At 43.3% G+C, this 12,791-nt stretch overlaps 1 protein-coding gene and 1 long non-coding RNA gene across 3 annotated transcripts in view; one reads left to right on the top strand and one right to left on the bottom strand.

Moving 5' to 3' along the window:
- Positions 1 to 12,791, bottom strand: part of P3H2 (prolyl 3-hydroxylase 2) — a 127,770-nt gene that overhangs the window by 92,555 nt on the left and 22,424 nt on the right. The window lies entirely within an intron of this gene.
- On the top strand, positions 6,198 to 10,992 carry LOC129332205 (uncharacterized). The gene is made up of 3 exons (XR_008597314.1): positions 6,198 to 6,455; positions 7,014 to 7,112; positions 8,144 to 10,992. It is a non-coding gene; the product is annotated as an uncharacterized LOC129332205 (long non-coding RNA).

Raw genomic sequence — 12,791 nt, 5'->3', positions numbered from 1 at the left:
AACAGTAGAAGACGCGATGGAGAATTTAGCAGACATGCAACAAACAGAGATGAGATTGGTGAAGGGGAGAATGTCAGTTGCAGAAACTAAACATATGGAGAAGCAGCTACGTTTTCGTGGCTTGCCAGAAGTGGAAGGAAAGTCAGCGCAAGAACAGATGACTGAGGTGTTGGCTGAGTACCTGGGGAAGGAGGAGGAGGAAGTTGTGGCTATCCTAGATGTGGCATACCGTGTGAATTCGAGAATAGCAACCCAGAGGAAACTACCAAGAGATGTGATTGTGCAGTTTACAACACGAAATATGAAAGAGAGGATTGTGACAAAACAGTTTCAAGATCCATTGGAGATTGATGGCAAGACGATTATTATAATGAAGGAACTGCCCAGATCAGTGTTACTGGACCGGAAAAAATATAAAGTGCTAATTCAGATTTTGAAGGACATGAAAATCAGGTACAGATGGGAGTTACCGGAAGGAGTGTCCTTTGAGTTTGGAGGGGCCAAAAAACGCATCAGATCTGAGCGAGAGATGGAGCGATTTATTAAGGACAATGAAAAAGACTTACCAACAAGATCATGAGTATGGAGTGTAAAGTATTATCTTGGAATGTAAATGGACTAAACTCACCGAATAAGAGGAAAAATACTTTTCACTGGCTACTAAAACAAAAATGTGACATTGTTTGTTTGCAAGAGACCCATATCAGAAAGCAGGATGTAAAATATTTAAAATCTGGAAAATTGGGCAAAGAATATGTAGCGGCCTCCAACAAGAAAAAAAGAGGAGTGGTGTTGTACATAAAAGAGGAGCTACAGCCAAAATTTGTTATGAGAGATGTGGAAGCTAGATTTGTAGCAGTGGAATGTATTTGGAATTTAAAGAGAGTGTTGGTAGTCGGACTTTATGCACCTAACGGTGCAAAAGAAAGCTTCTTTGAGGATTTAAGGAAGCATTTAGACGATCTTGCATACGACCAGATAATTCTTGCTGGAGACTTCAATGGAGTGACAGACTTGGAACTAGACAAAAAGACTACAACGGCACAAAAGAAAAGAGGACTATTACCAAAGCTTTTTTTTGAGTTGATTCAACAAGAGACTCTTGAAGATGTATGGAGGAGAGAATATCCTAAAAGCAGACAGTTTACTTTTTATTCTGCAAGGCATTCTACATTATCAAGAATTGATATGATCTGGGCCTCAAAAGACTTAGCATTATGGACTAAGGAGGTAGAAATAATGCCTATGGTAGGCTCAGATCACAACCCAATTATGTGGAAATTTGGAAAAAAGAGAAAAAGGAAAGCATGGAGAATAAATGAGGACTTGTTACAGGAAAGAGAGAATATGGAAATACTGAGAAGAGAGACAAAGTTTTTTATACAATACAACGTGAATAAAGAAGTACCAACCAATAAAGTTTGGGATGCTTACAAGGCGGTTGTAAGGGGCATACTAATGGACTTAAATGGTAGAGCAAGAAAGAAGAAAGAGGAGAAAAGACAAGAGATTGAGGAGAAAATAAAAGCCAAAGAAACACAGCTAAAAAAGAGACCAGGGAAAAAGAAGGTATACCAGGAAATTAAAATACTTCAAGAACAGCTAACAGCAATGAGCAATAAAGAATTGGAGTGGAATCTCAAAAGACTGAATCAAAAAGCGTTTGAGGGTGCTAATAAACCTGGGAAGTACCTGGCATGGCAATTGAAGAAGAAAAGGGAAAAGAAGATAATAAATAAAATTTGCGAAGATAACAAAACGTATTTGGAGCAGGCTACCATTAGTAGAGCCTTTTATAAATTTTACGCTAAGCTGTATAATAAAAAAGAAGTAAACAAAGAATCAATAGCGTCATATTTGGAGAAAACCAAACTTCCAGAAATCTCGGAAGCTTGGAGAAATAAGTTGAATAGTGAAGTAACTGACGAGGAAATAAGTAAGGCAATACAATCTGCAAATCTAGGAAAGGCGCCAGGGCCAGATGGACTTACGGCTAAATTCTATAAGACAATGGCTAATGAACTGGCACCATTCCTAAAAGAGGTGATGAATGGGGTTTTAAGGGATCAAAGGATTCCAGAAACTTGGAGTGAAGCGAATATATCATTGATCCCAAAAGAGGGCCAAGACCTGACTAATGTGAAAAATTATAGACCTATATCGCTACTCAACAATGACTACAAAATTTTTGCGAAGATATTGGCGGAGAGATTGAAGGGGTGGCTCTCGGAAGTCATAGAGGAGGAACAAGCAGGCTTTTTGCCAGACAGACAAATAAGAGACAACTTAAGGACAGTGATCAATGCTATTGAATATTATGACAAGCGTTGTGACAAAGAGGTTGGTTTCTTCTTTGTTGACGCTGAAAAAGCGTTTGACAATTTAAACTGGGACTTTATGTTTGCCACTATGGAAAAGCTACAATTGGGAGAAAGATTCATCAGAGCAATTAAGGAAATTTATAGAGACCAGACTGCAGCAATTGTGGTGAATGATGAATTGACCAAGAAATTGACGATAAGTAAAGGAACAAGACAAGGTTGCCCGTTATCTCCATTGTTGTTCATTTTAGTATTGGAGATTCTGATGATACAAATACGTCAAGATGATGAAATTCGTGGAATAAAAATAAAGGACTATTCATACAAGGTCAGAGCATTTGCGGATGACATAATGTTAATTGTAGAGGACCCATTGGAGAACATGCCAAGAGTGATAGATAAGATCAAGGAGTTTGGAGACTTGGCAGGTTTCTTCATTAACAAAAAGAAGTCAAAGATATTATGCAAAAATATGACTAAGCAGAAACAACAATTGTTAATGGAAACAACGGATTGTGAAGTAACAAGTAAAGTGAAATATTTGGGAGTCGAATTAACTGCAAAGAACATAGATCTATTCAAAAACAATTATGAAAAACTATGGACTCAGATAGAGAGAGACTTGATTAAATGGAATAGATTGAATTTGTCGTGGTTGGGTAGGATTGCAGCAGTTAAGATGAATGTGTTACCAAGAGTAATGTTTTTGCTACAGACAATACCAATCATCAGAGACTCCAAACAATTTGAAAAATGGCAGAGGAAAATATCAGATTTTGTTTGGGCAGGCAAGAAGCCTCGAGTGAAAGTGAAAGTTTTACAAGATGCAAAGGAAAGAGGCGGAATGCAACTGCCCAATCTGAGACTTTATCATGATGCAATCTGCCTAGTTTGGTTGAAAGAATGGATGACATTAAAGAACAAGAAACTATTAGCCCTAGAGGGATATAAAAAAATATTTGGATGGCACGCATATTTATGGCATGACAAAGTAAAGGTCAACTCGATGTTCCTGCATCACTTTGTTCGGAGAAGTCTATACATAATCTGGAAGAAGTACAGAATTTATCTACAAGAAGGAACCCCTTTGTGGGTGGTTCCATATGAGGTGATAGACCCGAGAGCTGTTGATAATGAACAACAATGTTTAACGTATAAAGAAATAACTAAAACTGAAGCATCCAAACTTAGAATAAAGACACAAGAGGAACTATCACCTAACTACGATTGGTTCCAGTATAGACAGATCAGAGACTTATATAATTCGGACTCTGTAAAGGGAGGTATACGAATAGAGAATTCGGAACTAGAGCAGACCCTTCTTAAAGAAGATAAGAAAAGAATATCCAAGGTATACCAAGTACTGTTGAAGTGGTATACCGAGGATGAGATAGTTAAAACACAAATGGTGAAATGGGCTATAAACTTTAATAAAGAAATAACAATGGAGGCATGGGAATACTTGTGGAAAACTACAATGAAGACAACGACATGTATTAATATCAAAGAGAACATTTATAAAATGATCTATCGTTGGTACATGACACCAAAGAAGATTGCGCTAGGGAATTTGAATACTTCTAATAAATGCTGGAAATGTAAGAAGCATGAGGGCTCCCTCTATCATATGTGGTGGTCGTGTGAGGTAGCCAGGCAGTACTGGGGGGAAATAATAAGAGAAATGAGTGAAATTTTACAATTTCAAATTAATAAGAACCCAGAACTCCTGCTACTGAACTTGGGAATGGAGGGAATTCCAGCCCAACACAGGACGTTGATATTTTATATGACAGCAGCAGCTAGACTTTTGTATGCGCAAAAATGGAAAGTACAAGAAGTGCCAACTATGGAAGATTGGACTTACAAATTGCTGTATATGGCTGAAATGGACAAGATGACAAGAAAATTGAGAGATCTGGACTCAGGGCAGTTCAACACAGACTGGGAGAAGCTGAAACAATACCTGGAGAAGAAATGGGAGGTGGGAGGAAAACTGTGGCAGTTTGAGAACTACTGAAGTATTGAAGTAGAGGGGGGAGACTTTACCGGGGGGAGAAGAGATAAATGTGAATTAATAAGCAGTCAGATTAATAGATTGACATATATATAGATATATGTAGGTTAACAAACAGAACATAGAGAAAATAATTAATTATAAGGACTAAATATAAGGAGCGATTAACTAACAATATTTTCTTTTTTTTCTGACAAGTTTTGTACCAAACTGAATGTCTGAAGATATAGATGGGTCAAATTGATTGACTACGTGAGGAGAGATATATAGAACTATTATAAAAAGATAGAATGAGTAATATATATAGAGAATAAGTCAAATTGTTTGATATAAACGAATGTATGATCTATATGGTTTATGATATATAGAAATACCTGAAATTGAAAAATTGGGATAAATTGTTTATCTAAGATAGAAACAAAGGCTTACAGTTTGGGCATATAATGTTAAAAATAGTTAAGGATGTACTGCTTAGAATAATGGAGAATATATATTTGTTTTAGATAGAGGAAGCTAATAAAAGTAAGGGAAAGGGGACAAAGGGTTGGAAAGCTGTTGGAAGTCAACAAAAAGGGGGGGGAAAGGGAGGGGGTTAGAGATGAAAAAATTGGGGAAAATTGAATGTAAATGTGGAAATAATGGATTCTAACCCAATAAAAATTTTTCAAAAAAAAAAAAAAAAAACAACGACAGAAAGAGTCCACCACCACTTCACTTCTTCATCTTTATAAATGGCTTATCAGCTTTGGCGAGTAGAATTGAAGAGCAATCATGCCAAATCCAATTCATGGTCCATCTAGCACACCATCCTCTTTCCAACAGTGAGCCAGTCAGATGCAACAAGGAAGCCACAAGCCAGGTATGCTCTAGATGTGTGTTCCCTGAGTCATAACATGACTTCCATGCTGGTACAGACACAGAAACATTTTGTCTGAACACACAAAATCTCCGAGCCAACTTCCTGGAAGACGGTTCAAAGCCACTTCCAGAATGCTGCAGCTCTCAGAGCTAAACTACATGAGATAAATTGCACGAGGACACTCAAGTGAAGGGAGACGCAATATTAGCCGGGAAGCGTAGTTTGAATTTCGCCTCTCCCTACGGAGCCAGCAAAGATCACTTCTCAGAGGATTTGTTAATTTCCTCTTTGCCTCCAGGAAGGCTCTGTCAATTATTAACAAACCCTCTGAAGACTGATCTTTGCCAGCTCAGCAGAGAGAGGTGAAATTCAAACTACGCTTCCCGGATAACATTGTGTCTCCATTCACTTGAATGTCCTTGTGTAACTCATCTCAGGTAGTTTAGCTCTCAGGTTGTCCTGACCCAACCATGCGGCCTCCTCCTCAAAATGCACGTGTCTGGATGCAGGCTCTCACTCTGCACTTCCGCAAAACACTGCCAGAAGCAGCCTCCCGTCCCCGCCGTTTCCTCGTTATTCAGATTATCGTCGCAAGGTTTATTCCCGCTTCAGCCAGGCTACCGCTGAAACAGACTGGATACTCTTGGATCCCTTTGCTATGTTTAGACTACACCAATTTGGGCTCCTCTGCATCTTGAGGCAGAGCGAAGGCCAAGCCTTGGTGGGGATAGCAGCTGTTTGTTCTTCAGCCACCTTCCTGTGGTTAATGAGGTAACGGGAGCTGAGCAGCTACTCGCGCACAATGCCTTAGAGTGGAAGGAATGCAAAGTATCTGCTCATTAAGAAATCAGCTCAGAGTGACTCAAGGGCCTGCCCCCCTTGACCTCGGGAACTGGCTCGCCTAACACTGACATCAAACACCGCATGAGCAAAGGCAGAGTCCAAAGCCACCGCAGCCCGGCCGTAATTGACCGTTCAAGACCAGAGGGTCGGCACAAGGAAATGCAGTGCACACTCGCAGCCAGCCTCCATGCAGAGGGAGGAGGCTTTGCCACTGCTCGAAATGATGAGCCAGCCCAAGTCGACGGCCTCGGGCAGCCCCGGGCAACTCGAAGCGTGCCAAGGCTCTGAGGCTGAGGAACCCGCCCCCCTCTCCTAGGAGTTCGACGCAGGTTGAGTCACTGCTGAAGGAAACTTGTCAGGGCAAGGCAGCCTGCTGGAATTGCTCCTCGGAGGTCATGGCTGTTACGTTGCTCTCCAGGTGAGACATAGAAGTGGTCAGTTCTCTGCCCCAGGGGTGCCAAGGACAGTAGCATGAGGGAGGAACAAGCAGGGAGTACAACTCGATCAGGCACAAGAAGGAGTGAAGAGTATAGTTCAGAACTTCAGGGCTTGGTTCTCGTGGCCCCTTCTGACATGCCCAGGTTAATGCCGATCACCACCCTGGGGTCAGGTAGAAATTTTCCCCGGGCCAGTTTGGCAAGGGATCCTGGATATTTTGGTCAGGGAGCAGGGATCACTGGGTGTGTGTGGGGGGGGGGAGTTGTGAATTTCCCGCATTGTGCAGGGGGTTGGACTAGAGGTCCCTGTCAGGCTATGGGGGACAGGATATAGTAGACAGGTCCCTGCACCATTGCAACAAGAAGTCCAGGCTCCTGGTTAAATGGTTTTATTCAGAAATCAAATCATTTCCCTATATATGGCCATAGGATTACTCAGAAGCAAGGTAAACATCTAAGCAGTAAGAGCAAGATTGACAAGAATGTGGAAAAACCCTTCTTCTTAACACACACATTTGCTCCTTCCCTCCTCCCAATAGCAAATGGGATTTTTGGCGCGAACCTGGCGTGAGAACGTCTCACATCTTTGTACTATCAAGCTGAGTCACTGGGAAAGCAAGACGTAGCAACACATGGGAGTGAGTATTCTACAAGGTCATGAACACTGAAAGTTTCTACAGCCTGTTAGATAAGCACCCATACTAAGCCTGTGAGAGAAACAGTTAAGGCATTGGCAATATGATATCAAGTTATTGCAAGTTATAGCATGAAACACTGGTTCAGGACAACAGGTTTGCATTAAAATGAGCAATGCAGATGACAGCATCGGTAGTGGCATGGCTGATATGTGGCTCAGACATGACAGTCCTTTCCAACCCTATGATTCTATGAATGCTGTACTGGGACTGCAAGGACGTGGGTTCAATCCCATTCAGAAGCTTATACATGACTGTTGGGCTCTTTCTGTCTCTCAGCATCCACTCAGAGACAGGGTGGTCGTGAGGATAAAATGGGGGAACAAAGAACCAGGTACGCTACCCTGAGCCCCTTGGAGAAGAGCAGAACAAAAAATTAAAACTTCCAGTATTAGTATATCAGACCTGGCCAACCAGAAGGTTCAACCTCCAGGCAGTCCCAAAGGCCTCTCTGGACTTCCTTTTGTGCCTCAATGCTCACGTCCCCAGGAAACGCACTACTTCCACTTCAGGTTCCCATTTTAAAGCACAGAGCCCCTCTAATGCTGAGGTGGTCATCCTCTACATGGGGACTGGATGGAATTATAACTAGCTTCCAGATTACAGAGATCACTTTCCCTGAAGGGAACTGCAGCTTTGGAGGGTAGGTTCTATGGCTTTATACCCCAGTGCCCAAACCCTGCCCTCCCCGAGCTCCAGCCCCCATAGGAGCCAGTTTGGTGTAGTGGTTAAGAGCGCGCAACTCTAATCTGGAGATCTGGGTTTGATTCCCTACTCCTCCGCTTGAAGCCAGCTGGGTGACCTTGGGCGAGTCACAGTTCTCTGGAGCTCTCTCAGCCCCACCCACCTCACAGGGTGATTGTTGTGGGGTGATAATGACATACTTTGTAAACCGCTCTGAGTGGGCATTAAGTTGTCCTGAAGGGCGGTATATAAATCGAATGTTATTATTATGTTATTATTATTATCTCCAGGAATTTCCCACCCAGGAGTTGGTAACCCTACTGGTACAGCCGATGAACCAAAAGGCGGAACTTGTGCCTTAGGAGGTTTTTCAGTGGTTTGGGAGCTCTTTATTAGTCCTAAGGGCTAGACCAACTGAACATTTGGGCCCCCTTCTACTTTTATGACCAGTGATTGATCGCTTTAGTTGGCAAGGATTTCTACCCCAGAAGGGAGGCTGCTCCACTTTACTCCAAGGGGTCTCGGCTGCAGCCTCTCTACCCTTCCACACGTGCACTGCTGTTGTGAACTGCCGGAACTTTTGCATCTGTTGAGAGCGGAGCGTTTCCTTTTGTAAGCGATGCTGATAACATCCAGGACCTCTGCGCAGTAACCGAGGGCAAGCACAGCACAAACATGACGACTCTTAAGAGAGCCTTGCTGATGGAGAAAAACCGATGTCAAGCTAATGCACAACAGCCCGGCTGTAAGCGCTCTGCTCATCTTGCCAGGAGGAAATCTGCCTGCGTGAAACAAACATCGCAACAGGCCTGTGAGCAATTACAGGACCACAAATTGCTGAAAGTCTTGCACGCACGTTTCAGACATGAGCGGTCCAACTCACTAATGCGGACAAGCGACTGCAGCACCTCCCAGTCACCCTTTCCTCCGACAGCCGCAGGAGGCGAGAAGGCCGTTGCTGCCAGGCAGAGACGGGAGGAACCAAGAGAATACTTCCTCTCCCAGGAGATCCCGAGTGGCTCCGTCTTTTAAAACTACAGTTCCCGGGTAAAACTGCGTCACCCGACATGTTAAAGGACACGTGCCGGGCATCCCGTTTAGCTTGGCCCTCGCTGTGAAAACACAGGGCCATGAGTGAGGTGCATAATCCCACCTGTCACCAGAGCCTGGGACAGGCTGCCAGAGGCGGTTTTACATTTTTTATAAAGGGAGATGAAAAGAACGCCTTTGAGCAGTGGTCTTCAGACCATCAGTTGGGCACCTCAGGTGGGCTATTTTTCTGCTTCCTCGAGGGATGGGGCTGCTGTTGGCACACATGCACTAAGAGAGAAGGTACCACATAACCTGCCTCGTTTCGCACACATTTTGAGAGGAGCTGCAGGATGGGAAGGTACGGACGCCCCGTGGTGGAGAGAGGACTCTTTTGAGCATAGGCAGGTTGGATACTGGATCTTTCCCTCATGGAGACCATTAAGAGGAAGTGATTTTTTTCCTGATACAAATATGCAAGTCACCAGGGTTTTAGACTCAGGGTCATTTCTAAGTCTTAAGCAATCCCTTCCCCATCCTGCTCCTCCCCTCTAGCACACAAAGCCCCCCCCCACACACACACACTTTTACACGCGGATGCTCAAGTGCAGGGAGACTCAGTGTTAAGCGGGAAGCATAGTTTTAAAAGACAGAGCTGGCAGAGATCACTCCTCAGAGGATTTGATAATTTCATCTTCACCTAGGGGAGGAGGTGAAATTGACAGAGCTTTCCAGGAGGAAAAGATGAAATGAACAAATCCTCTGAGGAGCTCTCTCTCCAGCTCTGTCTTTTTAAACTACCCTTCTGTAGAGAGGTGAAACTGACAGAGCCTTAGGGGAGGCGAAGATGAAATTAATAAACCCTCTGAGGAGCGATCTCCGCTGGCTCTGTCTTTTTAAACTACCCTCCTGTAGAGAGGTGAAATTGACAGAGCCTTTGGCTCTATCTTAGATTCAGCCATATATGAGTGTTCTCAACCCAGGTCAAAAAGGAACCCGCCAACTCTCTCCAGCTACAGAGCTTTGACTAAAACTAGGCTTTCAGCTTTCAGTTTGTGAGCTATGACTAAAACTAGGCTATCGCTGGCTGGCTGTCAAATGCTAATACCGCTGCATGACGTCTACCAAAGAACATGCAAAACCCGCCACTTTTCAAACACTCTTCCATAGCAACTGGCCAGCTGCAAACATTAAACCAGGTATTGCCAAATATTAGATCTGAGAAATGATTAGCAAATCTTGGTCTGCTACCAAATTTCTGCAGATTTCAGAAGAGAAAATTCTCAGTTATTTAAACAATGCAGGAAATATTAAACCCATCAAACCCAAGGCAACATCTGGAGATCAAATTTCAAAGCAAGAGGGCCATTAGCTCCCAAGCTACCACAGCTAAACATTCAGGTCCCAGGGAAATATGAAGTTCATAAGAAAGATTTTTTTTTTGCCAGTTTGTATGCCAAAGAAGGCATTTCAATGTCATCAAAGCCTCTCTTTATGGTTTTTACAGAGGGGTGTGTGATTCAGTATATTCAATCAGAAAATACACCCCCAAAAATACTTTACTGGTATTTTGGGGTATATTTGGGAATCCCTATCATATCTTGGATTCCTGAGTAAGGTGTTAGGTCTACTCTGAGAAAGCTTTTTGCGGCAGCATGCATGCCTGAACAACACAGGCAGGTAGCCCTTCCAAAGTGATTGCTAAAACACACACAAAAAGAGAAAAAAATCTGCAATGGTATCATTCTCTGACATAAAAACAAAGCCCACCTTTTAGTAAGCTTATCAGCCCTTATATCTCCTTGATTTCTACTTCTGTTTTGATAGGAGGTGGTGGCAGCTTCAAGCATAGACACCTTCAAGAGGGGATTAGATAAACATATGGAGCAGAGGTCCTTCAGTGGCTATTAGCCACAAGGTATAGATGGCACTCTCTGTCTAGGGCGGTGATGCTCTGTATTCTTGGTGTTTGGGGGGGGCAATCAGTGGGAGGGCTTCTAGTGTCCCTTCCCCACTGGCAGACCTCCTGAGGACACCTGGTTTTTTGGCCACTGTGTGACACAGAGTTTTGGACTGGGTGGGCCATTGGCCTGATCCAACATGGCTTCTCTTATGTTCTTATGATACGTCATCTTTTGTCTATTTTGATCGGATGATGCATCTGACGAAGAGAGCTGTGGTTCTCAAAAGCTTATGCTACAATAAAGTTGGTTATTTTTAAAGGTGCTACTGGACTCTTTACTATATCTCATAATCCTGTCATTAATATGGGGGTGGGGGGCACAGAGGATTTCCAACTGGACAAGACCCGTTGTCTTGCAGCAGTTACAAGCTCATGAGACACTTTCTGTCTGCAGTAGGTACACAGTGGAAATACCTGTTGTGCAATTACCTGGGGATGCTCAACTACAGGATCTTACGTCTGGTCCTCAGTTCCTGTACAAGGCTGTTCTTGCTCTGCACATGTGAATGCCACTTTCATGGGAGCTCCCTTTCTGGGATTGTATCTGCAAGTGCGTCCTTCGCTGGGAGAACAAGTCCTGTAGGCTCCTTTGACTTGGCAATTTGCATTTCTTTAAGGTGTGAGAAAGTGTCAAGATCTGCATTTCAAATGAATGGATATGGGAGGTGGGAAAACCGGGATGCTTTTAGCAGTTGAGGAGGAACTGATATCAAATGCATGAATGTATTCACGTGGAGCAAACCGAAGAGTGACTGTGCGAGCGAGTACCTGGGATGTTGGAGGGCGGACATGTGAAATGAGGTTCCCTTGACTGTCCCTAGGCACTTACTAACATGTATTTCCACCCATAATCTTTGACATCACATAATAAAGCAAGCACAAATTAATCATAGCTCAGTTCTCAAACATAGGAGGGAGGGAATCGGAAACCAAAAGTTTCCATTTTAGAATTACTACAAAGAATATGAAATAAATTTCCCTGGCTCGAGTGACATATCCAACCAAAGTCTTAGGAATCAGGACCGTTTTATTGTTGTTTTTATTTTCTGCCTTTTCCTTTTTTTCTTGCTAACAAGAAAAACAACACGCTATCACTCGGACAGGATCGTCTGTTGCAAAATGAGAATATTAAAAAAGAGCCCAAGTAGGGCCAACTAGATCAGCACAGTGTTTTCAACAGTTCCCAGACCACAAGAAAAGTATATAGGCCAGAGGTGGCCAAACTGTGGCTCGGGAGCCACATGTGACTCTTCTAGACATATTGTGTGGCTCCCGGAGGTCTTTAAGTATCGCCGTGTCCATACATTTTATTTTAGCTTATTTCCTTCCATTCCCTCCCTTTCCTCCTTTCTTTCCATGTCTTTCCTTCCCTTTTCCTTTTTTCCTTTCTTCCTTCTTTCTTTCCATGTCTTTCATATTTTCAATTAAAATGTTGGGGTTACCAGGTCTGACTCAGAAAATACCTGGAGACTTTGACAGTGAAGCCTAGCAAGCATATGACATCACTTTTGTGATGTCACTTCCAAGTCAAAGGTCAGGCGACGGCTCTTCCCAAGCTCCATCCCTTCCAATGATGTAACTTCCAGCATACTGCACCCAAACCCCACCCCTTCCTGTGGTGTCACTTTCAGGACACTCCCCCAAACCCACCTCTTCATCTGAATTCACTTCAATGCACCATGTCTTGCGGCTCTCAAACATCTGACGTTTATTCTATGTAGCTCTTACTTTAAGCAAGTTTGGCCACCCCTGATATAGGCAAAAGGTCTCCTTTCATTATTCTCCTTCTCCTGCTATACTGCCTACACTGCCTCAGAACATGGAGGCTCCAATTTAAGTCTTGCGTCTAAATTCCCACTAATGGAGCCCTCCTCCGTGAATTTGACCAGTGCCACATGATAGCCTTCCAAGCCCATGAGAATTTCCCCCGTGACAGCGGCAACACT

Source organism: Eublepharis macularius, chromosome 6 (genome assembly GCF_028583425.1).
Source record: "Eublepharis macularius isolate TG4126 chromosome 6, MPM_Emac_v1.0, whole genome shotgun sequence".
NCBI lineage: Eukaryota > Metazoa > Chordata > Lepidosauria > Squamata > Eublepharidae > Eublepharis > Eublepharis macularius.
Note: the sequence above shows the minus strand (reverse complement) of the source record. Positions and strands in the feature narration are given on the sequence as shown.